Source organism: Bos javanicus, chromosome 9 (genome assembly GCF_032452875.1).
Source record: "Bos javanicus breed banteng chromosome 9, ARS-OSU_banteng_1.0, whole genome shotgun sequence".
Classification (NCBI taxonomy): Eukaryota; Metazoa; Chordata; class Mammalia; order Artiodactyla; family Bovidae; genus Bos; species Bos javanicus.
The window spans coordinates 37,108,116-37,124,669 of record NC_083876.1 but is presented as its reverse complement, the minus strand read 5'-3'; the positions used below and the strand labels follow the sequence as shown (position 1 = coordinate 37,124,669).

The window sequence follows — 16,554 nt, the reverse complement described above, 5'->3', positions numbered from 1 at the left end:
CTGGTCCCTCCATCTAAGAACAAGTTCACTCTTTTATTCTCTCTTCCATTCCTCCTCCCAAATTTTATCTTTCAAGGCCTGGTTCAAACATCACTTCTTCAAGGTTCCCCACACTCATGAGAGTAATCCAAGAGATCAGCCTTCCCTTTGAACGTCTAACCAGTCAGTAATGCTTACTTTCACTTTACTTGGAATTAAAATTATTTAGGACTCTCACAACTACCAGTTAAGTTGTGAAAAAAAGAATTGTTTTGCAGAATTCTGTAAGTCCCGATGATCTAACATAGTATTTTGAACATAAAAAATACTCAGTTTTTTCAACTGAAAGAAATTATCCTTCATTGCTTTTTTGGGAAGGAAAGTATACTTTTTGTCACATCTTGATCCCTGAGTCAATATGGCAGTTTGCTTGAATCCTTAATGAACTGTTGCTTTCTCATAAGTGGTGATGACCACAAACCATTGGTTATGTTATTGTGGCTATCTAAAGTTATCTAAAGTAATATACAAATGGCGCTGTCTCAGGGAGATAGGTACTTGCACTGCTCGATGCCCTCTTGGTTATCCAGGTGTTTTCTATTTCTTCCAGTGCCAGAGTGGCTTGTGTTGAATCTGGAAAGACAGATGCCTTAGCAATTGCTAATAGACCCCTTAATGCACGGATGATGACAGTATGGTAATAACTTCTTTTGTTCCTTTGATTAGTGATAGGTTCCTAGCCAGTTTCAGTTAAGGGACTAGCCTTCCAGGGGAGCTTTTCTGCAGCAGATCAAGTAAACAGCAAGCACATTCTGCATGCTGAATCAGTTGGGAGTAGTTGGTCAATGATTCAGAAGAAAGAAATACTTCTTTCTGATTTTCAAAATGTCTGAAGCTTAGTTAGGGAAAAAAACATCACTTTAAAAAAGTCTTTTTGAAATCACACAGTTTAGGACTGGCAGAGCTTGGAACACCAATCTGATTTTAGAGATGGATAACTTTGGTCGTGCTGGCCACACATAACACTCTTTTCCCAGTGTCCTCACACTCTGCCATTCTTTTCCTGCAAAAGGCTTCCCTTGTTGGTCAGATGTAAAAGTATGTACTTTGTCAGTGGACTTCCCTGGTGGCTCAGACGGTAAAGCGTCTGTCTGCAACGTGGGAGACCTGGGTTCGATCCCTGGGTCGGGAAGATCCCCTGGAGAAGGAAATGGGCAATCCACTCCAGTACTATTGCCTGGAAAATCCCATGGACAGAGGAGCCTGGTAGGTTACAGTCCATGGGGTCACAAAGAGTTGGACACGACTGAGCTACTTCACTTTCACTTTCACTTTGTCAGTGGAGAAAGCACAAAGGACATGAATGGGCCCCAAATTTCTAAAGATAGTCATCAGCCCTGAAAATCCTCTACATGGCTATACCCACTAGTCTTAGCTATGAGGAAAGGAAGAAATGCAATGTTCTTCATTGCTATTATTGGTCTATTAATTGTCAAATTATGGGATAAATTTTTTAGGAAAATGGGTCAGGCATCATCCCTAGACACTGGATCAATGTTCTCTGGTACTCACTGATATAAATGGACCTAAATGTCAGTCAACAGATGAATGGAAGATGTGGTGTATAAATACATATACATATGTGTGTGTGTGTATATATACATATATAAAATACTAGTCATAAGAATGAAATCATGCCATTTGCAGCAACATGGATGGACCTAGAGATTATTATATTAAGTGAAGTATCATAAGTGAAGTCAGACAGAAAAAGATCAATATCATATCTATCATTTATATGTGGAATATAAAAAAATGATACAAATGAACTTATTTTAAAAACAGAAATAGACTCACAGACAGAAACAAACTTTCAGTTACCAAAGGGAATTGGTGTGAGGAGAGATAAATAAGGAATTTGGGATTAACACATATGTACTACTCTATATAAGGGTATCACCCTGGTGGCTCAGATGGCAAAGAATCTGCCCACAATGCAAGAGACCCAGGGTCAATCTCTGGGTTGGGAAGATCCCCTGGAGAAAAAATGGCAATGCACTCCAGTATCCTTGTCTGGAGAATTCCATGGACAGAGGAGCCTGGCAGGCTACAGTTCATGGGGTCACAAAGAGTCAGACATAACTGAGCGACTAACACACACACATATATAAAAGAGGTAAACTACAAGGCCCTACTTATAGCACAGGGAACTGATTTCAATATCCTGTGATCGTCTATAATGTAAAAGAATCTGAAAACACATATGCGTAACAATTATTTTGTTGTACACTTGAAACTAACACATTATGAATTAAATATAATTTAGAAAAGAATAGGATATCAAGATGAGACCTGCCACCATTTTTTAATTGGATCCATTCCTTTTTCATAATAGCTGGATTATGCCAATATTTATTTTCAAAGTTCTTTTCATTCTCAGTGTAATTCTTCCATTTATAATTTATTTATAGCATTCACAAAACTATTCCTAAAAGTAAACTCTATTGAAATATATAATTAAAGACATAAATTTGCTCAACTATTATACCCATTGTGCATTTTTGTGTGTTGACTACAGTCTTCTAGGGAAAAAAAACCTTGCAGAGGGTAATATATGAAATCCAACCCACCCCCCCAAACTGCCTTTGTTCTTCACTACTGGAAAAAGAGTCCCTTCCCCATTTCCTGTGATGGGGGGGAAAAAAGATAAAATGCACGGTGGTGTTTTTGCTAACTGTATTAGATCATCAGTCCCATCACTGTTTCACAGATTAATACTGGGAACGTGATGAATTGTCTGTTCCTAATGCCTTCTTCAAGAAGCTCTTAGAAATAATCAGAAACTTGACACTGACGGAGATGGAAGCAACAAGAAGAACTTGATGTTTGTATGAAAGCCATCTTCTCTCATGTCTAATTAGCAACAAAATGGGGTGTACGATTTCTATCTCTGTAGACACACGCAGTAACTTTTGTCTACTTTTGCACAGAACATAGCACATGGTATGCATCTGTTCTTAAAGTTTTCAACCTCTCATTATCTAGAATTGAAACAAGAATATAAAAGTTCAGAGGATTAGTTCCCTCGCAGTTCTCACCAATGATACTTGATTGCTTAGAGTAACTGCAAAAAGTCTGAACAGATCTTAGTATAAAATCTACTTCTATTATATATGAATACACACCCATACTACTGACATTATATATACCCCCTCTCTCTCTCGCTCTCTTTCTCTTTATATATATATATATATATATATACATATAGGTACATACGTACAATTTATGCCTAAAATTAAAGATAACTCTTAGATAATGTATTTAATTACTAGAATACTCCATAAACTGATCATTTTAAAGAGCAGAATTTGACTTCTAATATTTTTATTCATATTTAAATTATATTTTACTATAAAAGTTTATAGTATTTCTCATTTCACCAATGGAAAATTTGTATATTAATGAGGATTTCTGATTTTACCCAACAGAACATAGAAGACTGCCACATCCTAAATAGAGGGGCTGAGTAAACAATTGATTTGTTCCTTTGTTTGTCTGTTATGTTCTTTGCCTCACTTCTGTTTACAGATGACTGTGAATAGACTTACAAAAATCAAAACAATAAAAAGATGAAAGTAAATATAACTGAGAATAGATTATTTAAGGCCAAACTTCAATAAATATCACAAGGGTTCTAAGGGCTTATAAATTTCTACATGATCTAAACTTAACTCCTTGTAAGTTGGGTTTTTTTTTTGTTTTTTTTTTGTTTTTTTTTTTGAGTAGAAACAACAGGAGATAAAATGAGTTACATAATCTTTTTGGTAGTAATGAAGAAAATACTGATGTGCACACCTCAACACCCCGATTTTGAAAGAAGTTTGCCCTCTGAGTGTGCTCAGTAAAATTCACAACCATCAGTGTGATCTGTCAGCTGTGAGAGATACATTTATATAAATTTTACATTTACATAGATATAAATACACACACACAAGACTTCGAAATATCCAAACTAAGGTTAAACTAAAATTTAACATAACAAGGCAAATCTATGATGGTATAGGCTATATTAAGAGGAATCCTAACAATATATTTTGTTCACCTGGGAAAACCACTATACGACTAGAAAGGGGATGTTCCTCCTGTACCAACTCAAGAGAAAGCTAATGACACAGAAGATGGTACAGGATTATCCAGCATCACCCTGGAAGGAGAAAAAATTTGGCCTTGAATTATGGAGAAATGAATGTTTTATTGGCCAGGACAATGCACTAGACCCTAAGCCCAAAAGAATTTCTCTTAAAATTGTCCGTCTCTCTTGGTTCTGCTTCTTGTGTTTTTTCAGCAAACTTAAAGATGGCAGGAAAAGACCTCAGATGAAGGACAATGGCATTCCACATTAGGATTCTGACTTTTAGAAGTTTGAGCAGAGTGAATTGGCTTCACTGAGTCTCATCAAACCTGGAGCACTGACAACTCAGTGAGAATTTCAGTAGAAAGTCATCTTGGCTTCTCCCAGAGACACTCAACCTCATTCTGCTGCTGCTGCTGCTAAGTCGCTTCAGTCATGTCCGACTCTGTGCGACCCCATAGACAGCAGCCCACCAGGCTCCCCCATCCCTGGGATTCTCCAGGCCTCCCCCTCCACAAATATTCTTATTGTTAGAAAGAAACAAATCACTTCATCAAAGAAAAAAAAAAATTCCTAGTACTAAATCTGAACAATTTTTCAGGTAATATTTTAGAAGTGTACTCTTGCCTAAGTAGTAGATGACATCTGGAAACATAGTCAGGTGGCTGATAGTTTCATAGGACATGCCACGAAAGCTTAGGGAATAATAATTCTGAATGGGGTAAGACAATGTGGTCTGAGTGATACTGCTTGCTCTTCAGTGGTCTGGCCTGATGCATGCAGAGAAATTTGAGGGCCCAGGGAATCACCTTCAAACCACCCGCCGAAGGGTCACGTCCTCAGCAGGGCTTTGGAGAAAGGGGCTGGAGGCCATCCAGTTTCATTCTCTGTGGAGAGTCAAAGTCTGAATGGAGAGTAGAAGGTCCACATCCTGAGTGGATTGGTTGAAGGAGCAGCCTACACGTCAGGATTTGGGAAGGGGTAATTATTTAGTTTTAGATCCTTTTGTGGAAATAAGCCTAACCAGGATCCCTGCCTCAAAGAACTGTTCAACTGCCTCCACTGAAAAGATAATTGATAGAAAAGTGCAGATTTTCTTTAAGTCTTTTTTTTTTTTTTTTTGAGATTTTTTTGATGTGGATCATTTTTAAAGTCTTTATTGAACTTTTTTACAACACTGCTTCTGTCTTATGTTTTGGATTTTTGGCCATGAGGAATGTGGGATCTCACCTCTCTAACCAGGAATCAAACCCACACCCTCTGCACTGGAGATGAAGTTGTAAACACTGGACCATCAGAGAAGTCCCTGTGTTTAGTCTGTTGTAGCAAATAAGTAATGGATGAATCAGCTCCTTAAGATCTCCACCAAGATGGGTTTTACCTGGAAATTTTTCAAAGCAGAAATTATCACATAACTAGCCCAGGTCCCCATTTCTTGGTGCCTATGAAGATACAACCAAGACACATGGTCATGGGGCATCAGTGTACATGTTACAGAAATAAAAGGTATTTATTTAGTCCAGTACTGTAAATTTACATTAAAATTACTCTTTGTTGGGATGTTTATAATTCACTGATTTCATTAAGCATCTTACTAATTACTATGAACAAGTCACATTTCACTATAATGGTAGTCATTATAGATTAATACCAAACTCTTCTTTCTTGTTTATAGTCTTGGTGCCCTTTGTTGATGAGGGATTAACAATCTTGAACTTTAATTTCTTAGAAATAAGAAAATAATTTTATATAAAATGCAGGTAAGGATAAAATTTTAAATCACCCATAATTGCGACACCCAGAATAACAGTTTGGTGTATAACTTTATCCTCCAGATTATAAAAAAAAAAAAATGCTATAACACATATCAAGAGAAAAAAAGAGAAAGCCTCTTGGTTTAAACTAGTGATTAAGAGCAGCCCCCAGAGCCTATGGTTGATACTTATTAGCTAAGTGACTGAGCTTGCACACACATTGTTAACCTCTCTATACCTTCATTTTCTCATCTCTAAATTAGATGTGTGTTTGCTGTATAAATGGTATCCTTACATGCCAGCTCACAAGGTCAAGTCTAAAGTAACTGATGAGAAGAGTAAAGGGCTATCCTTCATGGGAAATAGATGGGGAAACAGCAGAAACAGTGTCAGACTTTATTTTTCTGGGCTCCAAAATCACTGCAGATGGTGACTGCAGCCATGAAATTAAAAGACGTTTACTCCTTGGAAGGAAAGTTATGACCAACCTAGACAGCATATTCAAAAGCAGAGACATTACTTTGCCAACAAAGGTCCATCTAGTCAAGGCTATGGTTTTTCCAGTGGTCATGTATGGACGTGAGAGTTGAACTGTGAAGAAAGCTGAGCACTGAAGAATTGATGCTTTTGAACTGTGGTGTTGGAGAAGACTCTTGAGAGTCCCTTGGACTGCAAGGAGATCCAACCAGTCCATTCTAATGGAGATCAGCCCTGGGATTTCTTTGGAAGGAATGATGCTAAAGCTGAAACTCCAGTACTTTGGCCACCTCATGCGAAGAGTTGACTCATTGGAAAAGACTCTGATGCTGGGAGGGATTGGGGGCAGGAGGAGAAGGGGACGACAGAGGATGAGATGGCTGGATGGCATCACTGACTTGATGGACGTGAGTCTGAGTGAACTCCCGGAGTCGGTGATGGACAGGGAGGCCTGGCGTGCTGCGATTCATGGAGTCGCAAAGAGTTGGACACGACTGAGCAACTGAACTGAACTGAACTGATTGTCCTTATTTCCTTCTATGTAGCCTACTTTTATTATTTCTTACTGATCTTTAATCTTCCTTCTCTCTTGATTATAAAATTTAATATTAACCAAACTCCTTGAGCATATAATGTAAACTCTTTTTAGAAAAAAAAAAAAACATTGTACATGATCATCTGGCAGATTTTTACATAACAATTCAAGCTCTTCAAAGCCCTTACACAGTTCCATGAAGACACTAGAACCCTTATCTTAGCTGTCCTTTCTTCCTCTGCTCTCTGCACTTTGATTTTCTATCTGATTTTACTCCAGATGATACTTTGGAACCTTTTCTCCAGCCACTGACAGGATAGACTTTCCATTTGCTTCTGCAGCTCACAGCAGCTGTGGGGCAACTTGGCCTGGATAAAGGAGGGGGTGTGAGTGTGTCAGGAAAATGAAGAGACCATGTCAGCAACAGCTTCCTATGATCTGCTGGACGCACCAACAATCAGCTTAGTCACTTATTTAGAGTCAGTTTTAAATGTGACAAAAATATTTGTGAATTACAGACATGTGGGGAGAGAAACAGAAGGAATAGTATAAAACAATGAGACAACAGCCCCCAAACAAGCAGACAGTTCTGAAAAATATGGGAACGTTTTTGTGGGATTCTGGCTACCAGATGCTCGTTGTTCAAAGATCTAGTTACTGTGCAATTCGCAGAAGGCTGAAATACCAGGAAATATACTAATAGCATTTGCAGTCTATCCCAAACCAGGAAGCTTGCAAGAGAGCTCCTGGCTGAGCATGTGAGCTCAGCCCTTTGCTTTGTTCCTGCAGCAACCTGATCACTTGCTTAAGTGGAGAAATAGACTGTTTTTCAACTTTGCCTTGAAGTTGTGAAATTCCTGTCATAAAAATAAGAAATTGTATATGAAGCCTCAGGGTCAGATCACCCACTGGTTTCAGGCATTCTCAATAGAGTTATTATGCTTTGGGGCAAGAAGGTGAGGGCAGATTATGGTTTCTTACCTGTATTTGAATTTCCTGATATTTGTTTCCTTGAGAAAGACTCTTATCATTGAAATGTTTAATGAGAGCTGGGTTTTTTTCCACAAATCCAATTTTTGAAATAGGAAACTCCAGGATGGAATAGTCACAGAATTTAAAAGTGAGTTTTATATGTTATTTTTTTATCTGATGAAAAACACCAATCTAAGAATTCAATTTGTATTTTCAGACAAAAGAATTTCATACAATTCTTCTTTTCATACTCCAGTAACATACTTAAATACTAGAAAATACTCACTTTGGCAGAGGTTAATTTAAAAAAAAAAAAGACAAAAGATCCAATAGCACATGACATCCCACAATATTCTCCTCAGTTGTTAGTCACATTGTAATTTTGGCTGTGCCCCAGAAACCACAATCCTCAATTACAGTTGCTTTTAGACATGTGGAAGAAACACATGCTAAAACAATTAACAAAATTATGACATTTACATTTTTCTCCAGACTCTCAGTCCCTGAGATTCTTCAGCATGTGATTCTATAGGAATCAAAACAATGATCATAAATCAAATTGACCACATTTATGTTTACCTAGCTTTGAAAAAATGTTAAAAAATAAAGCAGGAGAAAACAGTTTTTCCATAGACTAAGCATAGCCCCTCCCTGCTGGCAGCCAGAATCACATGTGATAATGGCAGGAAGACAGGACATCAACCCTCTCATTCTAAGGCCATCAAGAGATAGATAGCCAGCTGCCATTTGATTACAAGTAGCTCCAAGCTATCTCATTTACCCTACCTTTTCTTGTCCTTCTGTGTTGATCGATTTTAATACTTATTGAATGGAATATGTGTATGTAGGATAGTCTGGAATTGCTGACCTTTAAGAAGAGAATGAAGTGGAACATCAACTTGTCATAGGGTAAGACTTGTTGCAACAATGATAAGCGCACCTTCTCTCTCAGCTCACATGGACTAGAACATCTTAGAGAGCAATTGAAACAGTATATATTTGTTTAGACCTCTAATATCAAATCGATTTGTAGGTCTTTGATAATAATTTACCACTGGTTTCATATAATTCCACAAGCATTTGTTAATCACCGCCTCTGAGCCAAGCACACAGGTACTGTAGGTAAAAAGATGAATATGATATGACCCTTGTACTCAGTAAGTTCAAGATAGCAGAAAGACACCCATACATACGAATGAGTGAGTTTAATGGGATGTGTTATAATCAAGCTCACCAAAGCATTCTATGAAACACAGATGAAGAAACCCTACAGCTGCAAGTCACAACAGAGCCCGTGACCCTGATCACAGCCAAGAAACATTCTTTGGTAACTGGGCTGCATATTTCTTGTTCGTCCTTCTAGATCTGCTCCCTTCCCCACCATGTTCTTGCCCCAGGAGACTGGGCTCTGAAGACTGAACCAACAGCCTCTTTTGCCCTCTTGGCTAAATATAAGAGGGTGAGAGGAGAATGCAGTCAAGCTACTTACTCCCCACCAAGACCCTGCTCAATTTCCATGGATTGGTTGGATCGTTCCACGAAAGGCCACAGTTCCAGTCAGGTGTCCCTCTCCACCTGTCTCACCACTCCAGATTTCTGGTCCCACACCTCCTCCTTCTCCCTTCTGGCCCCGGGGAGGTACTGTACTATAGCTTGTTGATTCCTAAACTCTGCCTACAGCTGAGAGAGGGAAGGAAGGAAGAACGGGGGCGGGGGAAGCCTTTTTCATTAAACTTTCCCCAATTACCAAGTTTGAGAACACTGTCTGTTTCCTGCCAGAACTCTTGACTACTTCAGTTGCTACCCTTTCCAGATGCTAACTCTCTTAGCATTTAAAGGATTACATTCAGTGCAACTCTTAGAGAAACCACATCAGAAGCGCAGAGCCAGGCTTTTACTAATCACAAAATGCCCTGAATTAGATTATCAATCTAAATAAGTCTAGTTCTCACTCAGGAGAACCACATGACACTAGAGCAGGCCTTTCATCTGTCCTGCCCCACGCAAGTCGCACTAACCCCCACGTCCCTGCCCTGGGACCAGGCGCCCTAATGCCCAGAGTCTAGTGTTCACATAACATAGATCCCAATAATTCAATCAAATACTCATCTAGTGAAGGGTTAATCCATGAAGGGTTTCTGCAGATGTCATTAAGATCCCAAATCAGCTCTCCTTAAAATAGTGAGGTTACCTAGGTGGATCTGAACCAGTCACACAGCACTTAAAAGCAGAACCTTTTCTCCAGTTGGTCAAACCGGAAGAAGTCAGGGATACGCACTTTGCTGGCCTGGCAGAAAGTAAACAAATGTGAATGGCCTGTGGAGGCCACAGGGCAGGGAGCCCAGGGTGGCCCCTAGGACTGAAAGGGGCCCAGACAATGACCAGCAGGAAAACCAGAACCTGAATTCTACAACCACAGGAAATGGCTTCTGCTAACCACAGTGAGGACCCCAAGCGCCAGATGAACACCTCAGCTGACACCTTGTTTCAGCCTGATGGGACACTGAGCGGAGAAGCCAGTCACACCGTGTTAAGCCACTGACCTACAGAAACTGTGATGTAACAACCTTGAGTTTTATAAGCAACTTGAGTTTTTATAACCTATAGTAATCTGCAATGCCTCACTACAGAACTAAAACAGTTCATATTATGTCTTTGCTTTATCTCAGGGAAATGAGCTAACCCACACAAACTTTCTTCTTAGATAGATAAAATGTATTCCTTTAAGTGCAAATGCTTGATGAACACATATTATCATCTACCTGCCTTATAAAATAGTACTCAGTACACTGCCTAATATTTAAAGAATCTAATATATATTTGTTGAATGAAGTGTATAGAGACTCATTTAACTTCTTCATTACTCAGACTGCTTAACTCTAAGCATCAATTATTTACTGGACTCTGTGATAGATTGTATCATCAGTTACTGAGGCTTGCTTTCCCTCCCTAGGAAAGGGTTATGCTTCCTGGCTCCTTGGAAACGAGGCTTGACCTACGATTTACAAAAGTCAATAGCAACCAGAAGCAACATGGTCACTCCCACACAGAACCACACTTTTCCCCTCTGCTGTGGTCACTAGCGTGTTTCCAGGTAGAGGCTGCTCTGCCTGGAATGACTAGGATTCTGCAGAGTAAAGCCCAGTCAATAATAACGGGCAATATGACTGATCAGTCAAGTTTTCCTGTTCACGCACTGAGGTTCTGGAATATTTGGGCATCATGGAATAAGGTAGCCCATGTTGACTGATCTAGACTCCAACCACACTGATGCCCTCAACAGTCATTAACAAGTGGATATCCATTTTTCTTTGGTCCTATGCGGGTACATTTTCTTGATTCCTTCCCATTCTGTTATCTCTAAATGTCTCCTTTAAAGCACAGGCTTCCATTAACCTCTGCCTTATCATACACAGTGCATCCTGAAAAGGGCTCTGGCCAAAACAAAAACAAGCATCGATTTTGTTGAGAATTCTTTTCTGCTAGCAGATTATTTTCACTCACTTTCAAAACTACAGTCAGATTTCATGGTTTAAATAAAAGGGTGTCTTCTGCATGGGTGAAGCAATTGCAACAAGACACAAACTGGTATAAAAGCAAACAAACAAAAAACTATGTGCAAAATGTTCAACAAATCTTTGGTTCTAAAATGATTCCATTCCAGGAAGTAACCACAAAGTAGCTGTTCCTTCTCTTCAGAGATCTGAGGGCCTATGAGTACCAGCACCAGACTGATTCCAAATGCTTAAAGCCTTAACTTGATGCCACCACGCCTTAATTGCTACTAATTGCTGCTGCTGCTGCTAAGTCACTTGAGTCGTGTCCGACTCTGTGCGACCCCATAGACGGCAGCCCACCAGGCTCCCCGTCCCTGGGATTCTCCAGGCAAGAACACTGGAGTGGGTTGCCATTTCCTTCTCCAGTGCATGAAAGTGAAAAGTCAAAGTGAAGTCGCTCAGTCGTGTCTGACTCTCAGCGACCCCATGGACTGCAGCCCACCAGGCTCCTCCGTCCATGGGATTTTCCAGGCAAGAGTACTGGAGTGGGGTGCCATTGCCTTCTCTGACTAACTGCTAATGTTGGCTAGTTACTAGGTATCCACAATGCTTTCCCTGCATTGTGACTGGGGAGATCATCTCATACTTGGTTAACTATTTTTATGTCATAGAGGCTACAGGGATTCAAAATGTATATAGTCTTTGCCCTTCATAAACATGCAAAGGTTTGCAAGCCAAATTTTTTCAGCTTGAATTAAAAAAAAAATTCTCCCCTAAAATAAACAAAACATTTAGAGTATGAGGAGGCAGAAGAAACATTGCTTAATGAGATAAACAGCCCTTGAAAGTTCATTTTCCATCACAGCTCTCTGCTCCAGTGATTAAAGTCCAAACTAGCCCACAGTCAGGGGAAACAGAAATGATCAGCATCAGCTCTGAGTCAATGTTTGGACACTCACTACCTCCTACTCAGCTACATATTTCCCTGGAAGTCCCACCTTCTTTTTCCTCCTAGAGGATGAGGCTTTTCATGGGAAAATTTTTCTTTCCTATGTCACCTCCCGTTCTGCTTTGGACAATGAATGATTCAATCACCTTGTTCTAGGGCTTGTTTGTCAGTTTCCTCTGCAAAAGTAGAGAGGAATAGCATGGATTGGGCTTAAACTCAGCTTTGCTGCGTGTTAGCCATGTGTCCTTCAGCAGTACACAAACCACTGATGGATAAGCTCTGTGCGTGGTAGAGAGAATGATACTACCCAGCTACCTCCTGAGACTGTTAAGATAATTACAGGAATGTACAGGATCTCTCTAAAGAAACAAATTCCCCTTCCTTTCTTTTCCATGCTATGTGTGTGAACAGAGAACAAGCCCAGCAGTGCCTTTTTTGAGGTGGCATCACTTCTGCAGGGCACAGGCGGTGCCTTGTGTAGGTTTCACCTGGCAGTGGGCGGAGGAAGGCTCTCAGAGGCATGTCCCAGAGTGCCCAGCAGGAGAGAGACCCTAGGCTCCTGGTTACAGTCCTTAGCTGTAATCATTCAATTACACTCTTTTATGTTCTATTTTACTGCACCTGAAAGGGGCAGGATATCTAATAGCTGCCTTTACTGGGAGGTGAGCTACTAAAAATAGTCCCACAATCTGTGGGCGGGTTTCCAGGAAATGCTTTTTTTGTTAGAGCAGACCTGGAGAGAGAATGTGTTAATCAAGACCTTCATCTGAATCGCTTGCCCAGGCTACTTTGAGAAGGTTGAAGGCTTAAGTCTTGTGTTTACCAAGTGAGGTAGAGTCTTAAAGGCATATAAGCAATTATAAAGAGAGTTGAAATTTAATATTAAAATGTTTGTGGGGATTCTACCTGAGTGACTTTGAGGCAGTTATAAATACCACCACCACTAAATATAACCTATCTTATATTTCCTTGTGAATGGGATCAAGCCCTTGGTGATGATTCATGTTTTTGTCTATTGATTCTTTCACGCCACAACTTGGAGAGGCAATTGGAGAGAACCTATACCTATTTTTTAAATACAAAGTAAATATGATGAAAAGACTTTTAACTTCACGAGTGAGTGGTACTTGCTGTGATTCAGAGTGGCATAGAACGTGTCCCAGTTTCTTGCTTTTCTTACAAAGGGTAGAGACAAAGGCTGATTAGGATGAATTTTCATGTCAGAATGTTGGAGTCTGGCATTTTCCTTGAGTTTAAATGCTATATTAATAAATGTTGAATGTAGTTTAATGCCATTACTTTTTCTTATTTGAATTGAAGTCAGTTATTAAAAGGTCAAACATAACATATGATCCTTGGGAAGAATACTATAGAAGTGAAATGTAACCCACACATAAGGAAGCACTTTTAAAAAAATGCTAGTATTTACCTTTAGTAAGCATTAAAGAATAAATGACAAAAATCCCAAGTTGAGTTACTAATTTATTTTGAACATCAATAAATGAAATCACAACACCATCTGACCTGAAGCATATAATTATTCATCTACTAGAAACACAGAATTAGAGTTAAAAAATTTTTTTTAACTAACTGAACTACTATTTTTGGATGCACAAAAATATTTTGTAAAGAACTTTTTGTACTGCACTTTTGACAAAGCAAATGGTATATTTAATTAAGGGGATACTTATGGGAGAGCTAACAAATATCTCATCATAAGAAATAAATATCTTTATGTATAGCAGATAAAACTATTTTGAAGTGGGGGTTGATACAATCTTATACTTTAGTTGTGTTTCAAATTGTTCATTTCTATAAAAGGGGGGAAAAGGAGAGTTCCTGACCAAAAAAAAAAAAAAAATCTTTCAATCGCCTATTAATGAATCACTTGTGGTTAGGTTCCCAGACAAAAGCCTTTTTATGGACTGAGGTGGGTCAGGTTTCCAGACTTTTATACCCCTTCTCATCCCATGAAGGCAAAACCAAGGCAGGTGGGAGTGTCTGCGAGCCATACTTCATGCACATTCATGAAACTGAGACAGCAAACAAGAGATTTGCTTCATAGATGGGATCTAGTTCCAGGTTTACTCTGCAGAGTGTGGCACTCCTGTTCAAGCTTTGTATAGTTAAGGCACAGCATTGTCTGTCTGACAGAGATGTCATATCCGAGGGCAAAGTTGTATGGGAGCAGTTTTGGGCTCAAGAGGGTTCTGGTCCCAGCTCAACCATAAGTAGCCATAAGACATTAGTGACAACCTCCAAACTTCTCAACCTTCATCCCTGTCAAGTGATGGATGGACAGGCTCTTCTGAGGTCCCTTCCTACAAATTCCATCTTGAATTCTTTAATTTTCTGCCACATATATATATACTTCTTAATTTCAAGTTATATAATTATTCATATATTAGTAAAAATTAAGAACTATATAATTGGTGACAGAGTTTCAAAATTCAAGACAAACTACTCACTTTCTTCTTGATCTTGTGAGTGTTCAATATGTTATTTTTAATACCTTTGCTTGAGGTTCCAAATCTTAATTTTAATCACAAAGGAAGTGGCAGTTTGAAGGGCCAAACATCAGAAAATAAGTGAAGTGGTAAAAAACAAAAAAGAGGGGTGCAGAAGGCCCCAGGATCAAGAAAGCCAGTGATTTCTTTTTTTAAACAACACCATGATGCTTAATAAGTTAAGAAGCAGTTAATATACCCACTGTGTATGGAGAGAAGAGGAGGCGTATGTTACTAAGGGAGAGTCTAGGAGATGATTAAAGGTCAGATGTCAACCATTTGGCTGTGGGTTTTATGTGCCTTTTACATTCATTGCTCTCCCATAAAACTAAAATGTGACGAGTTCAGTAAGTGTTGCTAACACAGGATATTGAGGTTGTAATAATACAACAGTGCTGTGCAGAACCCTTGGAGAAATTTAGAACTTCTCTCACATTCTTTTCATAAACAAGATTGAGCTGCTTTACACTTCTCAGAAACAATTCACTCAGAAATGATCAGGATATTTTTTAGGGAGAGAGAGAGACAGACAGACATCGCTACACGAAGTTTTCATGAAATTGCTAAGAAAATATGTTTTTGAAATAGAAAACTGTCCTCAAATCCTTTGGGTATGCAAAAGCATTGCATTCGACTAGAAATATGCAGCTGAGCATGCTGCAATTTTCATTTTATATTTTAAGTTATTGCAATAAAATTCCAGATATTGATATCCACACACTTAAAATATCATCCTAAGATCTTTGCTCCCACCTGTAATAACACCTCTTCTGGGGAAAGGCAATATGGCAGGGCCCAGGGCCATGATTTCAGAGCCCAGACAACGAGTTGCTGCCAATGTGACTCCTCAGTCTCCTTGATTTTGAATGACCATGTCCATAAATTAGGGACACACAAACTTCACTAAAAACAGAAGACTTGACCAAAGTTACTTGATCTCACTTTTACCCCTAAGAGCCAGTTAATGTGTCAACTCATGGTCAAAATGCACTGCAACTTTCATTTCTATGGTACTTAAAGAGAGCCAGTTCATGGTGTCCTCAGAAACAGTTATCACTGATTCCTTTATTTCCCACTTTCAATTACAATCATGCAGTCTCAGCTTCTCTCCCATTCTTCCATGACCACCATCTAACTCAGTGGTCCAGAGGTTGGTTGGCCAACACCAGCAGACAAATAGCTATATCCCTTGCCTCTAGTTTTCCCTTCTTCTCCCACACATTAGTCACTCTTCCTAAAATCAACTGATGTCATTGTATTCCCGTGCTCTCACATTATATTACAAAGTTTAAATTTGGTCTGGCACTCAAGATTCTCCATAATCCAACCTCATTTTCCTTTTCAGAAATATAGCTCTCCACCTCTAAACATTCTTGACTCCAAAGAAACTGTATTATTCACTAGCCCCTGCATTAAAATCAGAGTGTCCTGTTGCTGCTACAATCTTTCCATAGTCTCACTCTCTCCCACATGCAAAGACTGGAAGTGGTCCTCTCTTATACAATCTTTCCTATCCTTTTCGTCAGGTTCAAACACTTTCACTCTCATGTGGTCCTCTTTCTCCCTCCTCTGAACTCCATTAATAAGTCATGTCTTTATTATTCATCTTACCTTTTACTCTTCTTGTTAATCATTTAGCTTTCCACACACTTTTTTCTTCTTCCAACTGAGCCATAAGATTCTTGAAAAACACTATTAATCTTGTCTTCCTTTGTCTCTTGCACACTTTCCCAGAGACTCATTCAGGACTTC

At 39.2% G+C, this 16,554-nt stretch overlaps 1 protein-coding gene across 10 annotated transcripts in view; it reads right to left on the bottom strand.

The window, feature by feature from the left end:
- LOC133253824 (uncharacterized) overlaps window positions 1-16,554 on the bottom strand; it is a 175,966-nt gene that overhangs the window by 20,572 nt on the left and 138,840 nt on the right. For 5 of the 10 annotated variants that reach the window (XR_009738455.1, XR_009738456.1, XR_009738457.1 and 2 more), the window contains one exon: window positions 1-16,554. This exon is cut by the window's left edge and continues 20,572 nt beyond it. The gene's annotated coding sequence lies outside the window, so the exon portion shown is untranslated. The other 5 variants (XM_061427536.1, XM_061427540.1, XM_061427541.1 and 2 more) reach the window with 1 other exon arrangement.